This window comes from Lampetra fluviatilis, chromosome 55 (assembly GCF_964198595.1).
Source record: "Lampetra fluviatilis chromosome 55, kcLamFluv1.1, whole genome shotgun sequence".
Classification (NCBI taxonomy): domain Eukaryota; kingdom Metazoa; phylum Chordata; class Hyperoartia; order Petromyzontiformes; family Petromyzontidae; genus Lampetra; species Lampetra fluviatilis.
In genome coordinates, this window is record NC_136329.1 from 4,992,390 (window position 1) to 5,006,103 (window position 13,714).

Below are 13,714 nucleotides of genomic sequence, written 5' to 3' on the forward strand. Positions count from 1 at the left end.
ACTACGCCACTGATAATGTAGTTACTACGCCACTGATAATGTAGTTACTACACCACTGATAATGTAGTTACTACTCCACTGATAATGTAGTTACTACACCACTGATAATGTAGTTACTACACCACTGATAATGTAGTTACTACGCCACTGATAATGTAGTTACTACACCACTGATAATGTAGTTACTACTCCACTGATAATGTAGTTACTACACCACTGATAATGTAGTCACTACACCACTGATAATGTAGTTACTACGCCACTGATAATGTAGTTACTACACCACTGATAATGTAGTTACTACTCCACTGATAATGTAGTTACTACACCACTGATAATGTAGTTACTACGCCACTGATAATGTAGTTACTACGCCACTGATAATGTAGTTACTACACCACTGATAATGTAGTTACTACTCCACTGATAATGTAGTTACTACACCACTGATAATGTAGTTACTACACCACTGATAATGTAGTTACTACGCCACTGATAATGTAGTTACTACACCACTGATAATGTAGTTACTACTCCACTGATAATGTAGTTACTACACCACTGATAATGTAGTTACTACACCACTGATAATGTAGTTACTACACCACTGATAATGTAGTTACTACGCCACTGATAATGTAGTTACTACACCACTGATAATGTAGTTACTACTCCACTGATAATGTAGTTACTACACCACTGATAATGTAGTTACTACGCCACTGATAATGTAGTTACTACGCCACTGATAATGTAGTTACTACACCACTGATAATGTAGTTACTACTCCACTGATAATGTAGTTACTACACCACTGATAATGTAGTTACTACACCACTGATAATGTAGTTACTACGCCACTGATAATGTAGTTACTACACCACTGATAATGTAGTTACTACTCCACTGATAATGTAGTTACTACACCACTGATAATGTAGTTACTACACCACTGATAATGTAGTTACTACACCACTGATAATGTAGTCACTACTCCACTGATAATGTAGTCACTACACCACTGATAATGTAGTTACTACTCCACTGATAATGTAGTTACTACACCACTGATAATGTAGTCACTACTCCACTGATAATGTAGTCACTACACCACTGATAATGTAGTTACTACTCCACTGATAATGTAGTTACTACTCCACTGATAATGTAGTTACTACACCACTGATAATGTAGTTACTACACCACTGATAATGTAGTCACTACTCCACTGATAATGTAGTCACTACACCACTGATAATGTAGTTACTACTCCACTGATAATGTAGTTACTACACCACTGATAATGTAGTCACTACTCCACTGATAATGTAGTCACTACACCACTGATAATGTAGTCACTACTCCACTGATAATGTAGTTACTACTCCACTGATAATGTAGTTACTACACCACTGATAATGTAGTTACTACACCACTGATAATGTAGTTACTACTCCACTGATAATGTAGTCACTACACCACTGATAATGTAGTTACTACTCCACTGATAATGTAGTTACTACACCACTGATAATGTAGTTACTACACCACTGATAATGTAGTTACTACACCACTGATAATGTAGTTACTACTCCACTGATAATGTAGTTACTACACCACTGATAATGTAGTTACTACACCACTGATAATGTAGTTACTACGCCACTGATAATGTAGTCACTACTCCACTGATAATGTAGTTACTACTCCACTGATAATGTAGTTACTACTCCACTGATAATGTAGTTACTACACCACTGATAATGTAGTTACTACACCACTGATAATGTAGTTACTACACCACTGATAATGTAGTTACTACACCACTGATAATGTAGTTACTACACCACTGATAATGTAGTCACTACACCACTGATAATGTAGTCACTACACCACTGATGATGTAGTCACTACACCACTGATAATGTAGTTTCTACACCACTGATAATGTAGTTACTACACCACTGATAATGTTGTTACTTATGATGCGTGTCGCCTGCTGGCTCCATCCCCACCATACGATGGCGCTAGAGGCAAGTTGCTTGTGCCGCTCTCCAGGAGGACTGGACGATTAATCGATTTCAAATCGTATTTTCAATTTGAAACAATGCGACTCGCTCATCGCAAAGGCTGCAATTTTAAAAATCCTACGACTTTTTTATTGGAAGTGTTTAATTTTTATTTATTATTATAACTTTTTTTTATTTACCTTAACAATTGTTCTACGTTTGATTGTTCTATTCCAATTAATTTTTTTATAAAATAAATACACGTTACGAGAAATTAATATCTTTTAAGTTCTCGTCCTTGCATTATAACAATAGCAGTTCATATTGTGATGGTATCATGTGGTATTGCTCCATCACACGTTTTAAATCTCTGACACAGTGAATATTGAACTGCAGTTTGACGTCCAAAAAATTAATCGCAAATCAAATCGCAATGCCTGTCCGAAAAATCGCTAATTAGATATTTTCCCCAAATCGTTCAGCCCTAATCTCCACTCCCTTTCTGCTGAATGTCCTTTAACCCCGTGCGGTGGTGAGCCAGCGATTTAGCGATGTCCATCAGAGGGGGGGGGGGGGGGCGATCACCCGGTCGGTGGGGGCCCGGCGGGGGGGGGGCGATGGACGCGGTGGAGGAGGGAGTGGAGGGGGTGGACGTCGCGCCCCATCTGCCCGGCGAGGGCGTTGGGATGGACGGCGTCCCCCACATGTGTAGCAGAGCGTGCCCTGAAGCGTGCGAGGGAATTGTGGAAGTGCACGGCGAAGAAGCAGAATGAGGAGTGAATTGTCCCGCGGTGTGGAGATTGGGGGGGAGGGGTGAGTGGGTGAGTGAGTGGGTGAGTGGGTGAGTGAGTGAGTGAGTGGGTGGGTGAGTGGGTCAGTGGATGGGTGAGTGAGTGCGTGGGTGAGTGGTTGAGTGAGTGGTTGAGTGAGTGGGTGAGTGGGTGGGTGGGTGAGTGAGTGGGTGAGTGGGTGAGTGAGTGGTTGAGTGAGTGGTTGAGTGAGTGGGTGAGTGGGTGAGTGGGTGAGTGAGTGAGTGGGTCAGTGGGTGGGTGAGTGAGTGAGTGGTTGAGTGAGTGGTTGAGTGAGTGAGTGGGTGAGTGGGTGAGTGAGTGGTTGAGTGAGTGGTTGAGTGAGTGAGTGGGTGGGTGAGTGAGTGAGTGGGTGAGTGGGTGGGTGAGTGGGTGAGTGGGTGAGTGAGTGGTTGAGTGAGTGGTTGAGTGAGTGAGTGGGTGGGTGAGTGGGTGAGTGGGTGAGTGGGTGGGTGAGTGGGTGAGTGAGTGGTTGAGTGAGTGGTTGAGTGAGTGAGTGGGTGAGTGGGTGAGTGTGTGAGTGAGTGGGTGAGTGAGTGAGTGGGTAAGTGGTTGAGTGAGTGGGTGAGTGAGTGAGTGGGTGAGTGAGTGAGTGAGTGGGTGAGTGAGTGGGTGAGTGAGTGGGTAAGTGGTTGAGTGAGTGGGTGAGTGAGTGAGTGAGTGGGTAGGTGAGTGAGTGGGTGAGTGAGTGGTTGAGTGAGTGGTTGAGTGAGTGAGTGGGTGAGTGGGTGAGTGGGTGAGTGAGTGAATGGGTGAGGGAGTGAGTGGGTGAGTGAGTGAGTGAGTCAGTGAGTGGGTGGGTGGGTGAGTGGGTGGGTGAGTGAGTGCGTGGGTGGGTGATTGGTTGAGTGAGTGAGTGAGTGGGTGAGTGAGTGAGTGAGTGGGTAAGTGGGTGAGTGAATGGTTGAGTGAGTGAGTGGGTGAGTGGGTGAGTGAGTGAATGGGTGAGGGAGTGAGTGGGTGAGTGAGTGAGTCAGTGAGTGGGTGGGTGGGTGAGTGAGTGAGTGGTTGAGTGAGTGAGTGAGTGGGTGAGTGAGTGGTTGAGTGAGTGGTTGAGTGAGTGAGTGGGTGGGTGAGTGGGTGAGTGGGTGGGTGAGTGAGTGGGTGAGTGAGTGGTTGAGTGAGTGGTTGAGTGAGTGAGTGGGTGAGTGTGTGAGTGAGTGGGTGAGTGAGTGAGTGGGTAAGTGGTTGAGTGAGTGGGTGAGTGAGTGAGTGAGTGAGTGGGTGAGTGAGTGAGTGAGTGAGTGAGTGGGTGAGTGAGTGGGTGAGTGAGTGAGTGGGTAAGTGGTTGAGTGAGTGGGTGAGTGAGTGAGTGAGTGGGTGAGTGAGTGAGTGAGTGGGTGGGTGAGTGAGTGGGTGAGTGGGTGAGTGAGTGGTTGAGTGAGTGGTTGAGTGAGTGGGTGGGTGAGTGGGTGAGTGGGTGAGTGAGTGAATGGGTGAGGGAGTGAGTGGGTGAGTGAGTGAGTCAGTGAGTGGGTGGGTGGGTGGGTGAGTGGGTGGGTGAGTGAGTGAGTGCGTGGGTGGGTGATTGGTTGAGTGAGTGAGTGAGTGGGTGAGTGAGTGAGTGAATGGGTAAGTGGGTGAGTGAGTGGTTGAGTGAGTGGGTGAGTGGGTGAGTGAGTGAATGGGTGAGGGAGTGAGTGGGTGAGTGAGTGAGTGAGTGAGTCAGTGAGTGGGTGGGTGAGTGGGTGAGTGAGTGAGTGAGTGGGTGAGTGGGTGGGTGAGTGAGTGGGTGAGTGGGTGAGTGAGTGGTTGAGTGAGTGGTTGAGTGAGTGAGTGGGTGAGTGGGTGAGTGGGTGGGTGAGTGAGTGGGTGAGTGAGTGGTTGAGTGAGTGGTTGAGTGAGTGAGTGAGTGGGTGGGTGAGTGAGTGGGTGAGTGGGTGAGTGAGTGGTTGAGTGAGTGGTTGAGTGAGTGAGTGGGTGAGTGGGTGAGTGAGTGAATGGGTGAGGGAGTGAGTGGGTGAGTGAGTGAGTGAGTCAGTGATTGGGTGGGTGAGTGGGTGAGTGAGTGAGTGGGTGAGTGGGTGGGTGAGTGAGTGGGTGAGTGGGTGAGTGAGTGGTTGAGTGAGTGGTTGAGTGAGTGAGTGAGTGGGTGAGTGAGTGAATTGGTGAGGGAGTGAGTGAGTCAGTCAGTGAGTGGGTGGGTGAGTGAGTGAGTGAGTGGGTGGGTGGGTGAGTGGGTGGGTGGGTGAGTGAGTGGGTGAGTGGGTGAGTGAGTGGTTGAGTGAGTGGTTGAGTGAGTGAATGAGTGGGTGGGTGAGTGAGTGGGTGAGTGGGTGAGTGAGTGGTTGAGTGAGTGGTTGAGTGAGTGAGTGGGTGAGTGGGTGAGTGAGTGAATGGGTGAGGGAGTGAGTGAGTAAGTCAGTGAGTGGGTGGGTGAGTAGGTGAGTGAGTGAGTGGGTGGGTGTGTGGGTGAGTGGGTGAGTGAGTGGTTGAGTGGGTGAGTGAGTGAGTGAGTGAGTGGGTGAGTGAGTGGGTGAGTGGGTGAGTGGGTGAGTGAGTGGTTGAGTGGGTGAGTGGGTGAGTGGGTGAGTGAGTGAGTGAGTGGGTAAGTGGTTGAGTGAGTGGGTGAGTGAGTGAGTGAGTGAGTGAGTGAGTGAGTGGTGTGAGTGAGTGAGTGAGTGAGTGGGTGGGTGAGTGAGTGGGTGAGTGAGTGGTTGAGTGAGTGGTTGAGTGAGTGAGTGGGTGAGTGGGTGAGTGAGTGAATGGGTGAGGGAGTGAGTAGGTGAGTGAGTGAGTGAGTGGGTGGGTGAGTGGGTGGGTGAGTGAGTGCGTGGGTGTGTGTGTGGGTGGGTGATTGGTTGAGTGAGTGAGTGGGTGAGTGGGTGGTTGAGTGAGTGAGTGGGTGAGTGGGTGAGTGAGTGAGTGGTTAAGTGGTTGAGTGAGTGGTTGAGTGAGTGAATGGGTGAGCGAGTGAGTGGGTGAGTGAGTGAGTGAGTGAGTGAGTCAGTGAGTGGGTGGGTGAGTGGTTGAGTGAGTGAGTGGGTGGGTGAGTGAGTGGGTGAGTGGGTGAGTGAGTGGTTGAGTGAGTGGTTGAGTGAGTGAGTGGGTGAGTGAGTGAATGGGTGAGGGAGTGAGTGAGTCAGTGAGTGGGTGGGTGAGTGGGTGAGTGAGTGAGTGGGTGAGTGGGTGGGTGAGTGGGTGAGTGAGTGAGTGGGTGAGTGGGTGGGTGAGTAAGTGGGTGAGTGGGTGAGTGAGTGGTTGAGTGAGTGGTTGAGTGAGTGAGTGAGTGAGTGGGTGGGTGAGTGAGTGGGTGAGTGAGTGGTTGAGTGAGTGGTTGAGTGAGTGAGTGGGTGAGTGAGTGAATGGGTGAGGGAGTGAGTGGGTGAGTGAGTGTGTGAGTGAGTCAGTGAGTGGGTGGGTGAGTTAGTGAGTGGGTGAGTGGGTGGGTGAGTGAGTGGTTGAGTTAGTGGTTGAGTGAGTGAGTGAGTGGGTGAGTGAGTGAATGGGTGAGGGAGTGAGTGAGTGAGTCAGTGAGTGGGTGGGTGAGTGAGTGAGTGAGTGGGTGAGTGGGTGGGTGAGTGGTTGAGTGAGTGGTTGAGTGAGTGAGTGGGTGAGTGGGTGAGTGAGTGAATGGGTGAGGGAGTGAGTGGGTGAGTGAGTGAGTGAGTCAGTGATTGGGTGGGTGAGTGGGTGAGTGAGTGAGTGGGTGAGTGGGTGGGTGGGTGAGTGAGTGGGTGAGTGGGTGAGTGAGTGGTTGAGTGAGTGGTTGAGTGAGTGAGTGAGTGGGTGAGTGAGTGAATGGGTGAGGGAGTGAGTGAGTCAGTCAGTGAGTGGGTGGGTGAGTGAGTGAATGAGTGGGTGGGTGAGTGGGTGGGTGAGTGAGTGGGTGAGTGGGTGAGTGAGTGGTTGAGTGAGTGGTTGAGTGCGTGAATGAGTGGGTGGGTGAGTGAGTGGGTGAGTAGGTGAGTGAGTGGTTGAGTGAGTGGTTGAGTGAGTGAGTGGGTGAGTGGGTGAGTGAGTGAATGGGTGAGGGAGTGAGTGAGTCAGTGAGTGGGTGGGTGAGTGGGTGAGTGAGTGAGTGGGTGAGTGATTGGGTGAGTGGGTGAGTGGGTGAGTGAGTGGTTGAGTGGGTGAGTGGGTGAGTGAGTGAGTGGGTAAGTGGTTGAGTGAGTGGGTGAGTGAGTGAGTGAGTGGGTGGGTGAGTGAGTGGGTGAGTGAGTGGTTGAGTGAGTGGTTGAGTGAGTGAGTGGGTGAGTGGGTGAGTGAGTGAATGGGTGAGGGAGTGAGTAGGTGAGTGAGTGAGTGAGTGGGTGGGTGAGTGGGTGGGTGAGTGAGTGAGTGCGTGGGTGTGTGTGTGGGTGGGTGATTGGTTGAGTGAGTGAGTGGGTGAGTGGGTGGTTGAGTGAGTGAGTGGGTGAGTGGGTGAGTGAGTGAGTGAGTGGGTAAGTGGTTGAGTGAGTGGTTGAGTGAATGAATGGGTGAGGGAGTGAGTGGGTGAATGAGTGAGTCAGTGAGTGGGTGGGTGAGTGGTTGAGTGAGTGAGTGGGTGGGTGAGTGAGTGGGTGAGTGGGTGAGTGAGTGGTTGAGTGAGTGGTTGAGTGAGTGAGTGGGTGAGTGGGTGAGTGAATGGGTGAGGGAGTGAGTGAGTCAGTGAGTGGGTGGGTGAGTGGGTGAGTGAGTGAGTGGGTGAATGGGTGGGTGAGTAAGTGGGTGAGTGGGTGAGTGAGTGGTTGAGTGAGTGGTTGATTGAGTGAGTGAGTGGGTGGGTGAGTGAGTGGGTGAGTGAGTGGTTGAGTGAGTGGTTGAGTGAGTGAGTGGGTGAGTGGGTGAGTGAGTGAATGGGTGAGGGAGTGAGTGGGTGAGTGAGTGTGTGAGTGAGTCAGTGAGTGAGTGGGTGGGTGAGTGAGTGGGTGAGTGGGTGAGTGAGTGGTTGAGTGAGTGGTTGAGTGAGTGAGTGAGTGAGTGAGTGGGTGAGTGAGTGAATGGGTGAGGGAGTGAGTGAGTGAGTCAGTGAGTGGGTGGGTGAGTGAGTGAGTGGGTGAGTGGGTGGGTAAGTGAGTGGTTGAGTGAGTGAGTGAGTGGGTGGGTGAATGAGTGGGTGAGTGGGTGAGTGAGTGGTTGAGTGAGTGGTTGAGTGAGTGGGTGAGTGGGTGAGTGGTTGAGTGAGTGAATGGGTGAGGGAGTGAGTGAGTGAGTCAGTGAGTGGGTGGGTGAGTGGGTGAGTGAGTGAGTGGGTGGGTGGGTGAGTGGGTGGGTGAGTGAGTGGGTGAGTGAGTGGGTGAGTGGGTGAGTGAGTGGTTGAGTGAGTGGGTGAGTGGGTGAGTGAGTGAATGGGTGAGAGAGTGAGTGAGTGAGTCAGTGAGTGGGTGGGTGAGTGGGTGAGTGAGTGAGTGGGTGAGTGGGTGGGTGAGTGAGTGGGTGAGTGGGTGAGTGAGTGGTTGATTGAGTGAGTGGTTGAGTGAGTGAGTGGGTGAGTGAGTGAGTGAGTGGGTAAGTGGTTGAGTGAGTGGGTGAGTGAGTGAGTGGGTGAGTGAGTGAGTGCGTGGGTGAGTGGGTGAGTGAGTGAGTGAGTGAGTGAGTGGGTGGGTGAGTGGGTGAGTGAGTGAGTGGGTGAGTGGGTGGGTGAGTGAGTGGGTGAGTTGGTGAGTGAGTGGTTGAGTGAGTGGTTGAGTGAGTGAGTGGGTGAGTGGGTGAGTGGATGAGTGAGTGGGTGAGTGAGTGAGTGGGTAAGTGGTTGAGTGAGTGGGTGAGTGGGTGAGTGAGTGAGTGGGTGAGTGAGTGAGTGAGTTGGTGAGTGAGTGCGTGGGTGAGTGGTTGAGTGAGTGGTTGAGTGAGTGGGTGAGTGAGTGAGTGAGTCAGTGAGTGGGTGGGTGAGTGGGTGAGTTAGTGAGTGGGTGAGTGGGTGGGTGAGTAAGTGGGTGAGTGGGTGAGTGGGTGGGTGAGTAAGTGGGTGAGTGGGTGAGTGAGTGGTTGAGTGAGTGGTTGAGTGAGTGAGTGGGTGAGTGGGTGAGTGAGTGGGTGAGTGAGTGAGTGAGTGAGTGGGTAAGTGGTTGAGTGAGTGGGTGAGTGAGTGAGTGAGTGAGTGGGTGAGTGAGTGAGTGAGTGAGTGAGTGGGTGAGTGATTGAGTGAGTGGGTGAGTGGTTGAGTGAGTGAGTGGGTGAGTGAGTGGGTGAGTGATTGGGGAGTTAGAGCGTGGATGAGAGAGTGGATGAGTGAGTGGGTGAATGAGTGGGTGAGTGAGTAGGTGAGTGAGTGAGGGAGTGGGTGAGTGAGTGGATGGGTGAGGAAGTGGGTGAGTAAGGGATTAGGTGCGTGAGTGGCTGGGTGAGGGAGTCGGTGAGGGAGTCCGTGAGTTGGTGGGTGAGTGAGTCGGTGAGTGGGTAAGTGAGTGGGTGGATGAGAAAGTGGATGAGTGTGTGAGTTGCTGAGTGGGTGGGTGAGTGGGTGAGAGAGTGGGTAAGTGAGTGTTTGGGTGAGTGGGTGAGTGAGTGTTTGGGTGAGTGTCTTGGTGAGTGGGTGGGTGAGTAGATGGGTCAGTGAGTGAGTTGGTGGGTGAGGGAGTGGGTAAGTGAGTGTGTGGGTGGGTGGGTGGGTGAGGGAGTGGGTGAGTGGTCGAGTGAGTGAGTGGGTGAGTGAATGAGTGAGTGAGTGGGTTAATGAGTGGGTGGGTGAGTGGGGGAGTGAGAGAATGGATGAGAGAGTGGATGAGTGGGTGGGTGAGTGGGTGGTTGAATGGTTGAGTGGGTGGGTGAGTGGGTGAGAAAGTGGGTGAGAGAGTGGGTGAGTGGGTGGGTGAGTGGGTGGGTGAGGGAGTGGGGGAGTGGGTCGGTGAATGAGTACGTGAGCGAGTGGGTGAATGAGTAGGTGATTGGATGAATGAGTAGTTGAGTGAGTAGGTGAGTGGATTGGTGAGTAGATGGGTCAGTCAGTGAGTTGGTGGATGAGGGAGTGGGTACGTGAGTGTGTGGGTAAGTAGGTGGGTGAGGGAGTGGGTAAGTGAGTGTGTGGGAGAGTGAGTGGTTGAGTGAGTGGGTGAGTGGAAGAGTGGGTGAATGAGTGGGTCGGTGGGTGAGTGAGTGAGTGGGTGAGTGGAAAAGCGGGTGAGTGAGTGGGTGAGTGAGTGAGGGAGTGAGATAATGGATGAGAGGGTGGATGAATGAGTGGGTGAGTGGGTAGGTGAGTGGGTGGGTGAGGGGGTGAGTGGGTGGGTGAGGGAGTGGGTGAGTGAGTGGCTGGGTGAGGGAGTCGGTGAGGGAGTCGGTGACTGAGTGGGTAGGTGAGTAGTTGAGTGGGTGTGTGAGTGTGTTTGTAAGTGGCTGGGTGAGTAGGTGAGTGAGTCGATGAGTGGGTGGGTGAGTTGGTGAGTGGGTGGTTGAATGGGTGAGTGGGTGGGTAAGTGGGTGAGAGCGTGGGTGAGGGAATGGGTGAGTGAGTGGGTGGGTGATGGAGTGGGTAATGGAGTGGGTGAGTGGGTGGGTGAGAGAGTACGTGAGCGATTGGGTGAATGAGTCGGTGAGTTGATGAGTGAGTAGGTGAGTGTGTGGGTGAGTGGATTGGCGAGTGAGTGTGTGGGTGAGTGGGTGAGTGGGTAGGTGAGTGGATGGGTCAGTGAATGAGTTGGTGGGTGAGGGAGTGGTAAAGTGAGTGTTTGGGTGAGTGAGTGAGTGAGTGGGTGGGTGAGGGAGTGGGTGAGCATACCTGTCAACACCTTATCAGTGCCTACCTTATTACAGACCAATTAAGACCTTATTAGTCCCATCACAATGGAGAAACACAAATAAATAGACCCATTTTTGCACGTGTAGTGACTGTGCTTGTCACTGTACGTTGCCGGGGCTTGCGAAGCCACGGCCGGTAATGCGTTGTCATTATGGGCAGCCCGGGTTACGAGATGTAGTACCAGCCCTAGTGGTGCTTGGGCGAGCGCTGGTCAGCGCAGAGGCACCGCGAGCAGTGTGAGGTGCGCAGAGGTCGCAAACGGGTTTTGATTCCTTACCCGTACCCGGCTGCACCAGGGTCGCAAACGGGTACCCGTACCCTACCCGATACCCGGCTACCCGTGCCCAGCCAGGTATCGGGTAGGGTACGGGTATCGGGTACCCGGTTGCGACCTCTGGCGGTGCGAGCTCCCGGTGAGGGAGCGAGAGGGAGCGTCATCCAGCCAGGGTCACCTTGGGGCACGATACGCTGGTTGACCTGCTGTCACGTGACCGGATGATAATGGAGGGGGGCCACCGGGGGCCGTGGGGCGGTCACGTGGTCCAAAGGAGCTCTCGGGAACCTTCGAGAAGGAGCTCGTGAGAGATCTGGAAGGTGGGCGGGGCTAAGGGCGGGGCTAAGGGCGGGGCTAAGGGCGGGGCTAAGGGCGGGGCTAAGGGCGGGGCTAAGGGCGGGGCTAAGGGCGGGGCTAAGGGCGGGGCTAAGGGCGGGGCTAAGGGCGGGGCTAAGGGCGGGGCTAAGGGCGGAGCCTGCCCCATTCAGGGGGCATATCACGAGGGCTCCGTGAAGAGTTCGGATCGTCTTTGTGTTGCTGGTGTTACGAATATCTACGTCGGGGAGAAGAAGCTTCTAGATTTGAAGCTTTCGTGACTGCAAGGATTCATACTCTTAGGTTTTTTTTTGGTAAAGTCACGAAGGTAAAAAATTTAATTTAAATTAATAAAAATAAAATAATAATAAATCACGACGTTTCGGAGGCAACACAAGTCTCCATCATCAGGTGGGACCGTCACAGCCAGATTTGCTGTATAAACTGAGGCAGGGATTCCAAGATGCAAGTTCTTAAATACAAGTCAAGGGGGAGGAGAGGGGGGGAGCTTATCAGAATGTGGTAGCCAATGAATGGAACGTATTACCGAAAAAACTACGAGTATGAGAAGCTTCTAGCCACGTGGACTGGGACCCAGCTCGTGGTCCGGACTGGGTAGCGAACCGTGTTCTAGTTCTGCCGTAGCGTGGCTAGATGGGCATGCGAGACCCGAGCGTAGATCGTGTTGTGTTGCGTGTTAATGCGGAATGAATACAAGACAGCCTGCCTCTGCCACGATGCCTTCATGTCCGCCTGCCCGCCCCGTACCTCTCTTCATTATTGACAACTTGCAGCTCAGCACACGGCAGATGCCTGCGCAGCGCCACTCGCGACCTCCTTTTGTTACCAAGATCCAGGATGGTCATCGTGTCTATGCGCCGCTTCTCGGTGGCAGCCCCAACAGTCTGGAACGCAATCCCTCTGCACATTCGCAGCATCACCTCAATCGCCTCCTTCAAGAGAGACTTAAAAACTCACCTCTACAGCCACGTGCTTTCGAGCGACTCTGAGCTTGGCTCCGCGCCTCTGAGTTGCGGCCACTACGTCTGCAAATTTGCGCGCGTTACAAATTGAACTATTATCATTATTATTATAATAATAGTGTTGCTCCCAAGATAACGTCTATCGACTCAGTTGGACTCTCTACGCACGTATTGAAACGGCCGTACGCCATATGGACCTGAAATCTCGATTTCCCTGGACAAGAATCCGGGGTAAACCGTATGTATGGGTTGGCAGCTGTGGGTGATTTTCTTGGGTCGTTCGGTAAAGTCACGTAGACAGGTTATATCTTGATTTTAAGCTTTCGTGACTGCAGGTAATCCATAGGTATATACCTACGTGACTTTACCTGAAATATCCAAAGAGTATAGATAGGTTCTGTTCACGTGACAACCCTTGCCCAGTTGGCTGTTTTGACGACAAGTTTATATATTTACGCGATCTAACCCCAAAACAAAAAAAAAACCCTATTATGAATGATATTGGTCGCGAAAGCCTACGCGTTAAACTGATTGGTTCACGCTGTTATTAATATTGCTGAATCCTCACAGTACATCGTGGGCGTATATAGGGGGGGGTGGCGGGGGCTTCCAAATGGACAATGCTGTCGTAAAGAGCCATGAACCACCCACCTGGAAACAATGACCCACAGTTACGCTTAGGGGCCGTCCATAAATGACGTCACGTGATTTTGGACGATTTTTGACCCCCCCCCCCCCCCTTCGTCACACGGCGTCACAAAAAGTTGTTTGAGTTGCAGTTGGCGGTGGTAGTTGCATAAGTTGTAAAATGTAGATGGTATGCTGGTGGTTGGGTGAATTGTGGTGGATGGTGGTGATTGTGTCGTGAGTGGTGGTGGGTTGTGGGAAACAGTAGTGTAGCGGTTAGCGCTACGCTGCGCTACAGACATGGTGATCCGAGTTCATTCCCCGCTCAAGACTAACACTAGTGACGATTATCTTAACCGGTCCTGGGCCTCCCTTATGTTGAATCAGCCTCAAATGCGTACCTGGTGTAGCGGTGTGGCGTAGTAAACATCGCCACTGGGGAGACAAAGACGGCCGGGCGTGGTTCTGGCCACTCACCCTTCGTGTGCCGTGTCGGCCTTTAAAGGTGCTCGCTAACAGCTCTTATCCCAACAGTCCGTTCAGGCTATTTGGGGGATCATTGTCTTTTGGTGGGTTGTGGATGGGTACACGGTGTGTAGCAGAGGTCGCAACCGGGTACCCGATACCCGTACCCTACCCGTACCCGGCCGGGTACGGGTAGGGTACGGGTATCGGGTACCTGATTGCGACCTCTGGGATGAAGCCATGTTGCAGGCGCGGGTGGGTTGATTCTAGGAACTTGAATTGTGAGAAGAGACAAGACGTTGGGAAATGAGTGACAAACAGTTACTTACCAGTGACTCACGGCCTACCCGTACCCGTACCCGGCCGGGTACGGGTACGGGTACCCGTTTGCGACCCTGGTGCGGCCGGGTATGGGTACGGGTAAGGAATCAAAACCCGTTTGCGACCTCTGGTGTGTAGGCTGGTTGGGCAGGGTGAGCTGTGTATTTATTTACTGTCCTGTCGAATTGTTTCCAGACTTCTCTGGGAATCCGCTGGTTATTGATTCCAATGCCCCACATAGCAAATTT

General features: G+C 51.9%; 1 protein-coding gene across 1 annotated transcript in view; it reads right to left on the bottom strand.

Annotated features, from left to right (window-relative positions):
- The window catches only part of LOC144949946 (translocation protein SEC63 homolog), a 220,308-nt gene that overhangs the window by 13,137 nt on the left and 193,457 nt on the right, over window positions 1-13,714 (bottom strand). The gene's annotated exons all lie outside the window — the stretch shown is intronic.